Raw genomic sequence first — 17,674 nt, forward strand, 5'->3', positions numbered from 1 at the left:
TGTTTCTCTCATTTCAGACCATCAATTTCCTCATTTATTGCCGCTTGTCACATCCAAGCGGAACAGCTTAAGAACATTTGTTAACACACATCCAAACATATCCTTCAAAGAGATTACAATTCAGGAACAACATCGAAAAAATCTGGTAAGTCGTCACATAATCTTCGAGTAGTTTATATAGAAAATTATTATTGATGTAAGGGAATTAATTAAGAAGTTTTGTGTCCTTCTCAGAAGAAGAAGAGATAATATACCAACAACTATAACAATTAAAATGATTTCTTTCTTTAACTGACTTTAAGTAAACAATAAAGTCGTATAAAAAAATAAACTGAAAATGATTTGGAAGTTGGACTAGTCTATTGTAATAAACACGGCTTATACCTACATTTTCCAATAAGAGGTGTTGCTAAAAATCATCCGCTATTTCGGTAACAGTCAAATTGAAGGCTTTCATCTTTTGATAATTTTCCCAACATTCGGTTTTTATTAAATTTCACTTCAAATATGGTGGAAATTTTACAATCAGAAAATCACCTTGACAGATGAATCTCATTTGCAATCCATAGATACCATTAGATACTGACAAAACGCGGTGTTAATTCACTTGTTTGGCTGCTGAAGTCAGAATTATACTTGATTTGCATCACATTTGGCACAACGTTTACAATTCGTAATATAGTCAAGTGTGCTAAATTTGGTTCAATTCTAGATATAGCTCCCATATAAATATCCCGCCCGAGATAGACTCATATGACCACCAGAGACCAAATTTTCACTCCGAGGCCAAAGTTTCACTCCGATTTAGTTGAAATGTTAATATTCTAGCTACGCATACCGAATTTAGTTGAAATCTGTTCAGATTTAGATATTGCTTCTATATATATCGTACGGCCGATATGCACTTATTTGGTCCCAGTAGCCAGGATTTTACTCTAATTTGTTTCAAATCTTGCACAAAGAGTATACACCCAGAGAAGGAATATGATCACCTCAAACATGTTTTAAGAGCAAAATGTTATTTTTCGATGGTGACCATGTAGCATGGTTTTCGCAACCATGTTATTTTCTCAGAAATTATGTATCTGATTTCGGCAACATTTTAGTGGCAAACATGTTACATGGTCACCATACAAAAATAAAATTTTGCTCTTGAAACATGTTTGAGGTGATCATATTCCTTCTCTGCGTGTATTTGATAGTATCGTCAAGTGTGCAAATTTTTGGCGCATTTTACCAAGGAACGTTATAAATATAATATATCGTATGCTCTTATTTGGTCCCAGAAGCCAGGATTTTACTCTGATTTGTTTAAAATCTTGCACAAAGAGTATATTTGATAGTATCGTCAAATTTTCGGCGCATTTTACCAAGGAACGTTATAAATATAATATATCGTTGGAAATGAGGTTGAGAGAATTATGTAATAAAAAAAAAAAATCTAAAATCTAAAGTTTTTGGGGAAAGGAACAATTTTTTTTTAAATAAAATTTTTTAGGAATTTAAAAAGTGGATTGAAACCTTTATAACTTTTAAACTTATTATGATATCATTATGATTTTTATTGAGTTTCGCAGGGAAAATTATTTTTAGAAATATTTATGAAATTACCATTCCATTCTGCTTAGCGATCGGTGCTGTGCCAAATTATAATTTGTTTAATCTAAAGCACACACTTACACAATTTAAATACGTAGAATATTGAAGGTAAAGCAGTTAAAAAAGAGCCTCCCGAAAACGGACTTTCTAGGTTCAATATACTGACCCCGCTGTGTTACAATTTGGTAAAAAAATAAATTGTGGGGCCCAATCTAGAGTGCTATAAAAAATATTCGCACAGAAATAATCATCGAAGCCGGTTCATAAATGCGATTTTGATAGGTAAGGTAATTTTATTTCTATAGAAAATTTTGTCAAAATTTTATTTCTATAGAAAATTTTGTCAAAATTTTATTTCTATAGCAAATTTTGTCAAAATTTTATTTCTATAGAAAATTTTGTCAAAAATTTTATTTCTATAGAAAATTTTGTCAAAAATTTTATTTCTATAGAAAATTTTGTCAAAATTTTATATCTATAGAAAATTTTGTCAAAATTTTATTTCTATAAAAAATTGTTGTCAAAATTTTATTTCTATAGAAAATGTTGTCAAAATTTTATTTCTATAGAAAATTGTGTCAACATTTTATATCTATAGAAAATTTTGTCAAAATTTTATATCTATAAAAAATTTTGTCAAAATTTTATTTCTATAGAAAATTTTGTCAACATTTTATTTCTATAGAAAATTTTGTCAAATTTTTATTTCTATTGAAAATTTTGTCAAAATGTTATATCTATAAAAACTGTTGTAAAAATTTTATTTCTGTAGAAAATTTTGTCAAATTTTTATTTGTATGGAAAATTTTGTCAAAATTTTACTTCCATAGAAAATTTTGTCTACATTTTATTTCTATAGAAAATTTTGCCAAAATTTTTTTTCTATAGAAAATTTTGTCTAAATTTTATTACTATGGAACATTTTGTCAAAATTCTATTCCTATAGAAAATTTTGTAAAAATTTTATTTCTATAGAAAATTTTGTCAAAATTTTATTCCTATAGAAAATTTTGCCAAAATGTATTTCTATAAAAAATTTTGTTTATTCTATAAAAAATGTTGCCAAAATGTTATTTCTATAAAAAATGTTGTCAAAATGTTATTTCTATAGAAAATTTTGTCAAAATTTTATTTCTATAGAAAATTTTGTCAAAATTTTATTTCTATAGAAAATTTTGTCAACATTTTATTTCTATAGAAAATTTTGTCAAAATTTTATTTCTATAGAAAATTTTGTCACAATTTTATTTCTATAGAAAATTTTGTCAAACTTTTATGTCTATAGAAAATTTTGTCAAAATTTTATTTCTATAGAAAATTTTGTAAAAGTGTTATTTCTATAGAAAATTTTGTCAAAATTTTATTTCTATAGAAAATTTTTTCAAAATTTTATTTCTATAGAAAATTTTCTCAAACTTTTATTGCTTTAGAAAAATTTGTCAAAATTTTATTTCTATAGAAAAATTTGTCAAAATTTTATTTCTATAGAAAATTTTGTCAAAATGTTATTCCTATAGAAAATTTTGTCAACATTTTATTTCTATAGAACGTTTTGTCAAAATTTTATTTCTATAGAAAATTTTGTCAAAATTTTATTTCTATTGAAAATTTTGTCAAAATTTTATTTCAATAGAAAATTTTGTTAAAATTTTATTCCTATAGAAAATTTTGCCAAAAATTTATTTCTATAGAAATTTTGTCAACAGTTTATATCTATAGAAAAATCTGTAAAAATTTTATTTATTTTGTCAAAATTTTATTTCTGTAGAAAATTTTATTTCTGTAGAAAATTTATTCAAAATTTTATTCCTATAGAAAATTTAGCCAAAATTTTATTTCTATAAAATTTTTTTTTAAAAATTTTATTTCTATAGAAAATTTTATTACATTTTTATTTGTATGGAAAATTTTGTCATAATTCTATTTCTATAGAAAATTTTGTCCAAATTTTATTTCTATAGAAAATTTTGTCAAAATTCTATTTCTATAGAAAATATTGTCAAAATTTTATTTCTATAGAAAATTTTGTCAAAATTTTATTTCTATAGAAATTTGTGTCAAAATTTTATTTCTATAGAAAATTTTGTCAAAATTTTATTTCTATAGAAAGTTTTGTCAAAATTTTATTTCTATAGAAAATTTTGCCAAAATTTTATTTTTATAGAAAATTTTGCCAATATTTTATTTCTATAGAAAATGTTATCAAAATTGTATTTCTATAGTAAATTTTATCAAATACATACAATTTAAGCACCTGTCAGAAAAAGATTTTGCAAAATCTACCAAAACATTAAGAATTCTACCAATCTGCCAAACAGCAAAAAATCTACCATCTTTTGTAAAATTCTACCAACTGTAGTCGGAATATGTTGTAAAGTTTTCAAAATTCTATCTAGCAAAGAAAATCATCGAAATCGGTTCATAATTCCGAATGTGACAGCTAAAACAAAATTTCATACCCGCGAGGTGACTAACTTTCAACGCCCAAAGATCAGCCCGTGGACGTACCAGGGACCCAAAAACTTGCAAGCTGAGAAGAAAATACCTCAGAAAATTATGTTGCTATACATAATTGCCGGTTCAGAAGCCTCAGAATTATTAAAAAAAACAGCGATTTGGTACCACTGTTCGTTAGCGCTTGCAATCTAACTTGTCTTACTTGTTTTGTGCATCGGGTAGCTCTTGCAAATTTTGAAACTTCAATGGCTATAAACCAAGCTGATTTTTCGTTTTATTTTTAGTGTATCCGTTTGAATCAATTGCCGAATCACTTCTGCCACTCTGAGTTACCTCTATTAAATAAATTCTGAATGCATCAGTCGATTCTTCAGGTGTCGAAAAACATTGACATTTTTTTTACATACGGGAATAAAAAGAAGTCATTTTGTAGCAACTGAAATAAGCGTTCTGCGGTGTTCTTGTGGTACGATTGCAACATGTATAGTTTTTCCGAAAAAACAGGCGATCGTTTGCTTAGAAGTGCGCAAGCAAATTATGCTGGAGTTAGCTCATCTTGAAACACACATACAGTCGACTGGTGTTTACTTTCGGGTTCATGCGCATGGTTCATACCTGTCGACGCGTTTGGAAGCACCTCGATCGTATTTGTGGAGCATTTTGAGCACAAAAAGTTTTTGACGGTCAAATGTTCATGCCATATTGAACGTATACTGGTCCCACTAATGCCTAAGGTTGTCTCAATCGCAAGATAGGTTACATGGCGATCTTGCAACATCAGTGGGCGATGCTGTGCTACATGGCGATGCAATGGTTTCCGGAACAAAAACTGATTTTGGACGACCTTCAGGAAAATCGACCTCGGTTTAATTCACCATGCCATCGATAAACACTGGTTCTTGACGGAGCTTCATCGCCAAAAAGTGAATTACCTTCATCGATGTACCGTTGTTGAGATAATCCACATCGAAAGTTGTAAAAAATGATGACACGAAAATGTTGACGATTTAAATCAATTTTTTTGGGCGTCAAAACGTTCTGCGAACGTTCTGCATTCTCACAAAATTTCAGCCTTACGATAGATCTCAGTCAGTTGGCATGTTCCAACACTAGGACTGCCTGATCCAGAAATTTAAAAGAAAACCCTCGCAGCAACCTGAAGATAGTTGCAATACATATCATCCATCTTGTATTACGTTCACACTATACTCAAAAAAAAAATATTTAGGTTCAAAGTTTTTGACCTTTCCTTAAAGACATTGATATTGATTCCGAGGATGCGGAATATCTTTTTGAGGAAGCTAATTAGCTAGGATCCGGGAAATTCAAATGAGGGAAATTTCCAGACTCGTGTTCCTATGTATAAACAAAACTACCCAGCAAAAAAAAAATGTAATGTGAATGCAGTATTTTGGATATGAATTTTGTGCTATTTTGACAAATAAATAATTTAAAAAATTTTTTGTTATGATTTTTAATGCATTCTAATGCTTTCTGGAACGTTTGAGCTATTTTTGTTTAATTCGCAATTTTTCTAGAATAGATTTACCATTTTTTTAACAAAATTTACTTATTAAAAATATGAAAAAAGCTAGTTATAAAAAATTGAATTACATGAATGCAATTAAAATAAAGAAAATCTTTGGAAGGACATTTTTGAGGTGCTTTTAAAATTGTGCCTTTAAAAGGACTTCCATTTTTTTTTTTTCAATTTTCATTTAATTTTTTTTTGTGGAATTGAAAAAACTCTTCGAGAAAAATCTTTTGAAGCTTTTGTACATATACGTAATAGCAAATATGTTTAAATCGAAAACAAACCAATATATTTTGATCCGCAATCGGAAATATTGTTAATTTTTCTCTACGAACTTAATATTTATAAAGGTTTTCAAATAAATTGGGGAGATTATGAGGGCTTTCGTTTGGCCATTGTTATCTCTTATGCCCATCTACGTTTTACGAGTATTACTGGAAGGCAGTAGCATCAGTGGCCACATGAAAATCTTTCCCATCATAAAAGCACACAAATAAGTTCTTAATTGCCAACAAAATGTGCAAATGTTGCATATTAAATAATGCAGCAGTAACAAAAAAAAAAAAAAATTCAAGGCAGCTAAGCATAATTTATTTTCAGCATTAAATAACAAAGCGAAGGCAACACAACACGAAATGATATTAAGGGATTTATTTATAAGCACCGACAGGGAAAAAAAGAAAAAAGGGATTTGTACATGAATGTTGAGGTTTCAGTGTCTAGACGTATAATTTGGGCATATACGGATTTATTTCTTAAACTAAACCACTTTTTGGATAATTTATTCTACTCATATTTTCTTTTCGGTTGGTCACTATGAATTAATTACGAATATTTTTTAACACATTTTTTTGTAATTAGTTGAAATAAGCTTTTTTGATATACTAGTAAGTAAGCCCTTAAGCGGTAATTAGGTTGGCACTAAAATATGAAAATCTGATAAATTAAAATTAAAAAGGATTCTAAAACTCAAAGACTATCCCGCATGAATGAGGGGTTTTTAACTGCAACCCATATATAAATATCTAATAAAATAACAGGCCAAAAAAGCAGGATTTTGCCTTTACTTTGCCGATTTTGCTATTGCTTCCAAGCCAAAGAAGCGAGTAATGACCACGGCTGCCACAACCCAGCAAAAAAGCGTCGCCAAAAAAGTAGTGAAAATTTTCTTTTTGGATCCGGAAGTGGTGCCAAATTGACGCAGAAGCGATGAATTTAACATGGACTTGTCATAAAAGGTATGTCCACCATTTCAACAACTGCCGCACCGAATTTGCACCACTTCTTAAGGCGTGAGGCGAATTCAATGTTTTGGATGTGAATTAAGAAATTTTGTGATATTTTGAAAAATAAATAATGTTTAAAATTTAAATTTATGATTTATAACGCTTGTCAGGAACTTTTGTGATCAAATATTTTCAAAAATTCGAAATTTTTCTACAAAGGATTTAGCATTTTTTTCGGCTAAATTTAAATAATTTGTACCATTTTATTAATTCTTAATCTGTTTTTAACCTGTTTTTAACCGAGTTATAAAGAAATTGACTCAAACTAACTTCCTGTGCATTTAAAATAAAGAACATCTTTGGCAGAGCATATTTGGAAGTTCTTTTAAAGTTGTGCCTTGAGAAGAACTTCCAAATTTTTTGCTGGGAACTGGAAGACTTCCATGGTAGATTTTTTTTAAAGCTTGGTAGATTCCCAGTAAATTTTGCAAAGTATTCTCCACCATCAAAAAGATACTTCAATTACATTTTATTTATAAGATTTGTTATATATAAAATTTTGTCAACATTTTATTTCTATAGAAAATTTTGTCAATATTTTATTTCTATTGACAATTTTATTTCTATAGAAAATTTGACAAAATTTTATTTCTATAGAAAATTTTGTCAAAATTTTATTTCTATAGAAAATTTTGTCAAAATTTTAATTCTATAGAAAATGTTGTCAAAATTTTATTTCTATAGAAAATTTTGTCAAAATTTTATTTCTATAAAAAAATTTGTTCAAAATTTTTATTTCTATAGAAAACTTTGTCAAAATTTTATTTCTAAAGAAAATTTTGTCAAAATTTTATTTCTATAGAATTTTTTTTATTTCTATAGAAAATGTTGTCAAAATTTTATTTCTATAGAACATTTTTTTATATCTATTGAATTTTTTTTTCAAAACTTTATTTCTGTAGAAAATATTGTCAAAATTTTATTTCTATAGTAAAATTTGTCAAAATTTTATTTTGATCACAAATTTGGTCAAAATTCAATTTCGATAGAAAATTTTGTCAAAATTTTATTTCTGCAGAAAATTTTATTTCTATAGAAAACTTTGTCAAAGTTTTATTTTTCTATAGAAAATTCTATAAAAAAAATTGTAAAATATTGTCAAATTTGTATTTCTATAGTAAAATTTGCCAAAACTTTATTTCGATAAAAAAATTTGGTTAAAATTCTATTTCGATAGAAAATTATGTCAATTCTTTTTTATGTAGAAAGTTTTGTCAACATTTTATTTCTGCAAAAAAAGTTATTTCTATAGAAAATTTTGTCAAAATTTTATTTCTATAGAAAATGTTGTCAAAATTTTATTTCTCTAGAAAATTTTGTTAATATTTGATTTCTATAGAAAATTTTGTCAAAATTTTATTTCTTTAGAAAATTTTGTAAAAATTTTATTTCTATAGAAAATTTTGCAAAATTTTATTTCTATAGAAAATTTGAATTTGCTGCAAGTAGAGGATGCTGATGAGGAATGTGGTAATTCCGAAACAGCTGTACATCCAACCATCTTGCAGTCTATAGGGCTTTGCCCAAATAAATTTGACAAGCATACTTTTCCTCTGTTGGTTAAGCTACACTTGTAGTTTAGTCAATGCATGGCTTTAAGCTGAGATCAAAAAAAAAAAAACAACAATAACGATTGAAGAGAAGCCAACAATAACAAACAAAACGGAAAAATTTTATTTCTATAGAAAATGTTGTCAAAATTTTATTTCTATAGAAATTTTTTTATTAAAAAAAAAAAAAAAAAAATGTCAAAAATTTTTTTCTATAGAACATTTTTTTATTTCTATAGAAAATTTTGTTAAAATTTTATTTCTATAGAAAATTTTGTCATAACTTTATTTCTATAAAAAATTTCGTCAACATTTTTTTTTATATAAAATTTTGTCAAAATTTTATTTCTATAGAAAATTTGGCAAAATTTTAGTTCTACAGAAAATTTTTTTCAAAATTTTATTTCTATAGAAAATTTTGTAAAAATTTTATTTCTATAGAAAATTTTGTAAAAATTTTATTTCTATAGAAAATTTTGTCAAAATATTATTTCTATAGAAAGTTTTGTCAAAATGTTATTTCTATAGAAAATTTTGTCAAAATTTTATTTCTATAAAAAAATTTTGTCACAATTTTATTTCTATAGGAAATTTTGTCAAAATTTTATTTTATTTCGTTTTGTTTTGTTTGCAAGATGGTTGGATGGACGCACGTTTCGGAATTACAAAATTCCTCATCAGCATCCTCTACTTGCAGCAAAACTATCAACCAATTATCAGAATAAATTCAGGCAGTTCATTAAACCCAACATAAAACCACACTTGAACCCTCCGAAAAAAGGCTTTACATTGATAGCCGGCTTATTCCGAAATAAATTCGTACAAACATCTCTCTTTTCCTTTGCCACCATCAAATCATCGATTTGAGTGAAGTTCTTTCTTTCATTCGTTTTGTTTTGTTATTGTTGGATTGAAAGAAAGAAGAGGAAGCACGCTCGAAATAAAACCCAGCCAACTTCACTGAAATCGATGATTTGATGGTGGCAAAGGAAAAGAGAGTTGAGAATTTATTTCGGCATAAGCCGGCTATCATGTAACACCTTTTTTTTACTTTTGGGTTTAGAGAACTTCTGAATTTATTCTGATAATTGGTTGATCGTTTTGCTGCAAGTAGAGGATGCTGATGAGGAATGTCATAATTCCGAAACGTGCGTCCATCCAACCATCTTGCAGTCTATAGGGCTTTGCCCAATTAAATTTGACAAACATTATTTTCCTCTGTTGGTTAAGCTACACTTGTAGTTTAGTCAATGCAAAATTTTATTTCTGTAGAAAATTTTTGTCAATATTTGATTTCTATAGAAAATTTTGTCAGCATTTTATTCCTTTAGAAAATTTTGTCAAAATTTTATTTCTATAGAAAATGTTGTCAAAATTTTATTTCTATAGAACATTGGCCAACATTTTATTTTTATAAGAAAAAAACTTGTCAACATTTTATTTCTATAAAAGTTTGTGATGTATATCTTAGTGGGAGTGGAATATTTTGCAAAATCTACCAAAAGATCATGAATCAATCTACCAAACAGTAAAGAATCTACCATTTTTGGTTGAATTCTACCAATTATGGTAACAGTGGATCCAATGCGAACAATTTTGTTGACGGTCAAATATTCATGCAGAGTTGAATGTATGCTGGTCTCACTATTTCACTATATTAGCTAGAACACAGCATCCGTGATTTCCGAAGCAACAACTGGTCTTGAACGAGTTTCACGGTATTCATCTTTGTGTGAACTACGACGAAGCTTCATCAGCAAAAGTTGGATTAAGTTCATCGATGCACTATTTTCCAGTTTATCCACGTTGGATGTTGTAAAAAATAATCGCACAAAAATGTTCATTTTAATTCCTTTTTTTCCGATATTAATATTTTAAGTTGCTGTAAACAGCGCAAATAGCGTTCGTATGTTAAAACGTTCTGAGTACGTATAACATCAAAAACGGCAAGCTTTGAGTTGGCAGGCAACCGTCGTACTAACATCGTACATTATTGTCAACCGAATATGATGAATTGTTCCTCCATGAGGCTCAAATCTGGATATAGGTTTATTTGGGGGCTACACCTGACAGTGGTTCAATATGACATAAATAAAAACAACGTGCGGTAAGTTTCGTTTACAATTTAGTGTGATTACAGCAGACGGACGGAGGGGCGGACATCGCTAGATCGAATCGGAATATCAGCAAGATCCATCAGTTTGTTAGAAGCTTATCTGAATATAAACACCACCAAAAAAACAATTTTTGGCAATAGTCTTTCCTCGAAGTAAGCTCTACATCAGAGATTGACATTTGTTGTGATAAAACGATTTTATTTGATAAAATAATAGGGATTATTTAATACAAGTGATTTTGGGTATTTAAATGAAATTAATATATTATTTAAAAATCTTATTTGATTATGGAATTAAGTTTTTGAACTGATTACTATAAGCTTTTAATTTTAATTTATTATTTTTATTAATTCTTAATATCAAAATTTGTCTTAGTTTTTGCCAAGTTAAGCCAACAAAATGAATTGAGTTCCTTATTTAGTGGAGAAAACTTAAAATTATACTAATTCATTTGCATCAAAGACGTTTTTTTCAAGCTTTTTGTTTTTTTTTCTCTTTATCCATTGTCATGCGTCCGTTTTGCACTAATGAACATCAACTAAGATTATAGAAGACAAAAAAATGTATAGCATAAAAGCTAATCAACCCAAAAGCAAACAAAGCTAGGATCAGAGACAGGCATCATAGAAACAACGATGAATGCAAAAACACAACAAAAACAAATCATTAGGGAGGAGCTAAAGTTCTACCAAACCGACTGTATGATAATCTACGCAACCCCTTGTGTATTTTAGTAAAGTAGACAACATAATAATATCACTGGAAAACAAAATTAGGAAAAACAAGTATATACGGCCGTAAGTTCGGCCAGGTCGAATCTTATGTACACTCCACCATGGATTGCGTAGAAACTTCTACGAAAGACTGTCATCCACGATCGAATTACTTGGGTTGTGGTATCTTAAAACTTCTTAGCATCGTTTTCCAAATTGTGATTTAGTCCATACATGGTATATATTAGACAAAAAAGTTATGTATAGTTAAGTCTACAAATAATTACGAATCGATATGGACTTTTTGTACGGAGAGAGCCAGAATTGAAATATGGGGGTCGCTTATATGGGGGCTATATACAATTATGAACTTGATATGGACCAATTTTTGTGTGATTGGGGATCGATTTATCTGAGGGCCATATATAACTATAGACCGATATGGACCTAGTAAGGCATGGTTGTTAACGACCAAATGTACCAAATTTCAACTCATTCGGATGAAATTTGCTCCTCCAAAAGGCTCCAAAACCAAATCTCGGGATCGGTTTATATGGGGCTATGTACGATTATGAACTGATATGGACCACTTTTGGCATGGTTGTTAAATATCATATACTACCACCACGTACCAAATGTCAAGCAGATCGGATGAATTTTGCTTCTCCAAAAGGCTGGGGACCGGTTTATATGGGGCCTATATATAATTATGGACCGATATCGACCAATTTTTGCATGGGAGTTTGAGGCCATATATTAACACCACGTACCAAATTTCAACTGAATCAGATGAATTTTGGTCTCCCAAGAGGTTCCGGAGGTCAAATCTGGTGATCGGTTTATATGGGGGCTATATATAATTATGAACCGATGTGGACCAATTTTTGTATGGTTGTTAGAGACCATATACTAACATCACGTACCAAATTTCAGCCGGATCGGATGAAATTTGCTTCTCTTAGCGGCCTCGCAAGCCAAATCGGGGGATCGGTTTATATGGGGGCAATATAATTATGGACCGATGTCGACCAATTTTTGCATGGTTGTTAGAGATCATATACTAACACCATGTACCAAATTTCAGCCGGATCGGATGAAATTTGCTTCTCTTAGAGGCCTTGCAAGCCAAATCGGGGGATCGGTTTATATGGGGGCTATATATAATTATGGACCGATGTGGACCAATTTTTGCATGGTTGTTAGAGACCATATACTAACACCATGTACCAAATTTCAGACGGATCGGATGAAATTTGCTTCTCTTAGAGGCCTCGCAAGCCAAATTTTGGGGTCCGTTTATATGGGGGCTATACGTACAAGTGGACCGATATGGCCCATTTGCAATACCATCCGACCTACATCAATAACAACTCTTTGTGCCAAGTTTCAAGTCGATAGCTTGTTTCGTTCGGAAGTTAGCGTGATTTCAACAGACGGACGGACGGACGGACATGCTCAGATCGACTCAGAATTTCACCACGAACCAGAATATATATACTTTATGGGGTCTTAGAGCAATATTTCGATGTGTTACAAACGGAATGACAAAGTTAATATACCCCCCATCCTATGGTGGAGGGTATACAAATTCTGATTCAATGACGAAATTAATTGATCCAATCAATTTTTTAATTGAAATGTCTTCAATCACGAAAATGATAGATTCAATCACAGTTTTGGACATAAAAAAATACGTGATTATAAAATTAATTGATTTCATTAGCGAATTTCAATTAATTTTTAATTGATTAAATTAAAAATTTAATTGATGTTGATTGCAAAACTCAATTATTTTTTTCATTAAAAACGCAACTATTTTCAATTTCTTTCTTAACTGACTTAGTGTTTTTAGTTTGATTACAAAATTGGTTGTTTGAAATAATTTTTTAGTTAGAAATTTAACAAAAAATCCATCACTACAGAGTTTGATTAAAAAGTTAATTGTAATTATTTTTTTTTAATTTTCAATCATTGGCTTAATTAACTTAATGTTTCTATCTTGACTGAAAATTTCATTGTAACAATTAATTTATTAATTGAACATTTTTTAATTAGCTTTTTAATTGGAAATATTTTGGTGATATTTCTTTTGTGTAAACTTAAAGCACAAAACCTAAACAGGACACGAAGTTTGCACCATAGTAAGGACATATTCCTTGAAAATAATAAAATTTAATTGACATTAATATTTAAACTTTGGTTAAAGGATAAAAATATCCAAATATAGGCTAGAGTATTTGGAGGATTGCATATTTTGTTTAAATTTGATGTTTTATTAGTTTATTTAAGAAAATATTTTTTACTTTTAAGTATCTGTAATAATTTGTATTTTTTAACTGAATTTGAATGTGAATAGCTTTGTTATGAAACTCCTCATCATCCTAATATTAATTTTATAGACCCTAGATTTAAATCTAGATTGCTTCAAAAACAATGGCCTTATTTAAAAGATATCACATCTTTGGCTCCGAATCAATATCAAAATCTTTAAGGAAAAGTCTTAAAGGTTAGATCCAAGTTTTCGATTGCATATATATGTATATATATTCAAAAATTGGTGTACAGATGGACGGACATATACTGCACTCCGAATTTTATAGAAAATTTTATTTCCATAGAAAATTATGTCAAAATTTTATTTTTTCCAGAAAATGTTATGAAAATTTTATTTTAATAGAAAATTTTTTCAAAATTTTATTTCTATAAAAAATTTTGTCAAATTTTTATTTCTATAGAAAATTTTGTTAAAATTTTATTTCTATAAAAAAATTTGTCAAAATTTTATTTCTATAGAAAATTTTGTCAAAATTTTATTTCTATAGAAAATTTTGTCAAAATTTTATTTCTATAGAAAATTTTGTCAAAATTTTATTTTTATAGAAAATGTTGTCAACATTTTATTTCTATAGAAAATTTTGTCAAAATTTTATTTCTATAGAAAGTTTTGTCAAAATTTTATTTCTATAGAAAATTTTGTCAAAATTTTATTTCTATAGAAAATTTTGTCAAAAATTTATTTCTATAGAAAATTTTGTCAAAATTTTATTTCTATAGAACATTTTTTCAAAATTTTATTTCTATAGAAAATTTTTTCAAAATTTTATTTCTATAGAAAATTTTGTCAAAATTTTATTTTTATAGACAATTTTGTCAAAATTTTATTTCTATAGAAAATTTTGTCAAAATTTTATTTCTTTAGAAAATTTTGTTAAAATTTTATTTATATAGAAAATTTTGTCACAATTTTATTTCTATTAAAAATGTTGTCAAAATTTTATTTCTATAGAAAATTTTTTTAAACTTTTATTTCTATAGAATTTTTTTTTTTAAATTTTGTTTCTATAGAAAATTTTGTCAAAATTTTATTTCTATAGAAAATTTTGACAAAATTTTATTTATATAGAAAATTTTGTCAAAATTTTATTTCTATAGAAAATTTTGTCAAAATTTGATTTCTATAGAAAATTTTGTCAAAATTTGATTTCTATAGAAGTTTTTGTCAGAATTTTATTTCTATAGAAAAATTTTGTCAACATTTTATTTCTTTAGACAATTTTGTCAAAATTTTATTTTTATAGAAGATTTTGGCAACATTTTATTTCTATAGAAATTTTTGTGAAAATTTTATTTCTGTATATAATTTTTGAACCCCTTAGTTGGATATATATATTTTACAAAATCTACCAAAGACATCAAGAACCCATCAAACAGTAAAAAATCTACCATTTTTAGTAGCATTCTACCAACTGTAGCAACCGTGGTCGCGAACCATTACTCCACTGCCTAATTTTGTCAAATTTTGTTTCTATAGAAAATTTTGTCAAAATTTTATTTCCATAGAAAATTTTGTCAAAATTTTATTTCTGTAGAAAATTTTGTCAACATTTTATTTCTATAGAAAATTGTGTCAAAGTTTTATTTCTATAGAAAAATTTTGTCAAAATTTTATATCTATAGAAAATTTTGTCAAAATTGTATTTCTATAGAAAATTTTTTAAAGTTCCACCACTGAGACCTTCGGACCTACAGTTTCACCACTGAGAACTTCGGGCCTACAGTTCCACCACTGCCAAAAGTTTCACCACGGAGACCATCGGGCCTACAGTTCCACCACTAACACCTTGGAGCCTACAGTTCCACTACAGAGACTTTGGGGCCAACATTTCCACCACTGAGACCTTCGGGACTATAGCTCCACCACTGTCAAAATTTTATTTCTATAGAAAATTTTGACAAAATTTTATTTCTATAGAAATTTTTGTGAAAATTTTATTTCTGTATATAATTTTTGAACCTTTTAGTTGGAGAGATATATTTTACAGAATCTACCAAAGACATCAAGAACCCATCAAACAGTAAAAAATCTACCATTTTTAGCATTCTACCAACTGTAGCAACCGTGGTCCCGAACCATCACTCCACTGCCTTACCAACCGAATGATAAAACTAGTGCACCATCATTTTATCGTTTAGGGGAATATGAAGAAACTAACCAGTGAAGGCGGAGTAAATAAATAATGGTGCAACCATCAGCATAGTAGAAATTAAAGGAAATCCGCAAAATGTAAATGTTGTTGACGACAAAAGGGCTCTTTTTCTCGTTGCTCGACATCAGCTACTTCGTTGTGTTCGAATGAAGTGAAGTGAAGGAAAACATTACCACGAAAACAATAACCCACGAACAACTTGAGGAGTGGCAACATCATCAGCATCAGAGGCAGCTCTTCATCAAAGCATGTAGTCAGATCAAGTGTGTTTGGAATGGAGTGTTGCCAAGCTGTGTCAAGTGAGTCAAAAAGAAAACAGCCTGCAGATGCAGTGAAACTTCCTCTGATGTTATTTCTATGAACTCTCTAATATGCACCATGGTCATTAAAGTTTTATATTGAGGAATTTCCATTTTCTCACTTATAATGAATCCATCGCATATATGGTTAATGGTTTAATTTTATTTATTTATTTTAGTCTTTGGATTTGTATTACAATCCTTACAGACTAAGGTAACGACAGTCTCGGAAAGGCTACTGACTGAGACATTGGACAATAAAATCATCTTACTGGTAGATGCTAATATTTGTACAGGCGTCTCTTTGCTTTGCTCGTAGTTCGGTTATAATGTTATTCCCAGACGCGAAATAAATAGTATCACTGCGATGTTCGAGCCTACAGTTAAACCACTGAAACCTTCGAGCCTACAATTATACTACTGAGTCCCCCGACAATAAATGCAAATGTATAGGGGTAGATGCTAGTATTTATTTGGGCGGCTCATTGCTCTGATCGTAGTTCGATTATAATTGTTGGCGGTGTCTGACGAATTTATTCCCAAACGCGGGCCTAAAGTTGCCCCATTGAGACTCTCAAGCTTTCAAATTCACCATTGAGACCCTCCGGCTTTCAGTTCCACCACTGACACCTTTAGGCTTACAGTTCCCCCGCTAACACCTTCGAGCCTAGAGTTCTACCTCTAAGACCTTCGGACCTAAACTTCCACCAATGAGACTTTCCGGCCTCGAGTCCCTTCACAGAGACCTGTGGATCTACAGATACCTGCGGATCTATAGTTCCATCACTGACACCTTCGTGCCTATAGTTCCACCACTAACACCTTCGAGCCTACAGTTCCACCACTGAGACCTTCGGGCCTAGAGTTGCACCACTGAGACCTTCGAGCCTACAATTCCACCACTGACACTATGAGTCCAAAAGTTTCACCATTGACACTATCGGGACTACAGTTCCACCACTAACACAACACCTTCAGGCTTAAGGTTCCCCGGCTAACACCTTCGGACCTAAACTTCCACCAATGAGACTTTCCGACCTAGAGTTCCTTCACAGAGACCTGCGGATCTACAGTTCCATCACTGACACCTTCGTGCCTACAGTTCCACCACTGAGACTCTCGGGCCTACAATTCCATCACTGAGACCTTCGGGCCTACAGTTTCACCATTGACACTATCGGGCCAAAATTTTCACCACTAACACCTTCGAGTCTAAAGTTCCACCACTGAGACCCACGGGCCTACAGTTTCATCACTGAGACCTTCGGGCTTACGGTTTCACCACTGAGAACTTCGGGCCTACAGTTCCACCACTGACACTATCGGGCCAAAAGTTTCACCACTGAGACCATTGGGCCTACAGTTCCACCACTAACACCTTGGAGCCTACAGTTCCACCACAGAGACTTTGGGCCAAACATTTCCACCACTGAGACCTTCGGGCCTATAGTTCCACCACTGACACTGTCGGGCCAAAAGTTTCACCACTGAGACCATCGGGCCTAAAGTTCCACCCCTAGCACCTTGGATCCTACAGTTCCACTACAGAGACTTTGGGGCCAACATTTCCACCACTGAGTCCCACGGGCCTACAGTTTCATCACTGAGACCTTCGGGCTTACAGTTTCACCA

This window comes from Haematobia irritans, chromosome 2 (assembly GCF_050003625.1).
Source record: "Haematobia irritans isolate KBUSLIRL chromosome 2, ASM5000362v1, whole genome shotgun sequence".
NCBI lineage: Eukaryota > Metazoa > Arthropoda > Insecta > Diptera > Muscidae > Haematobia > Haematobia irritans.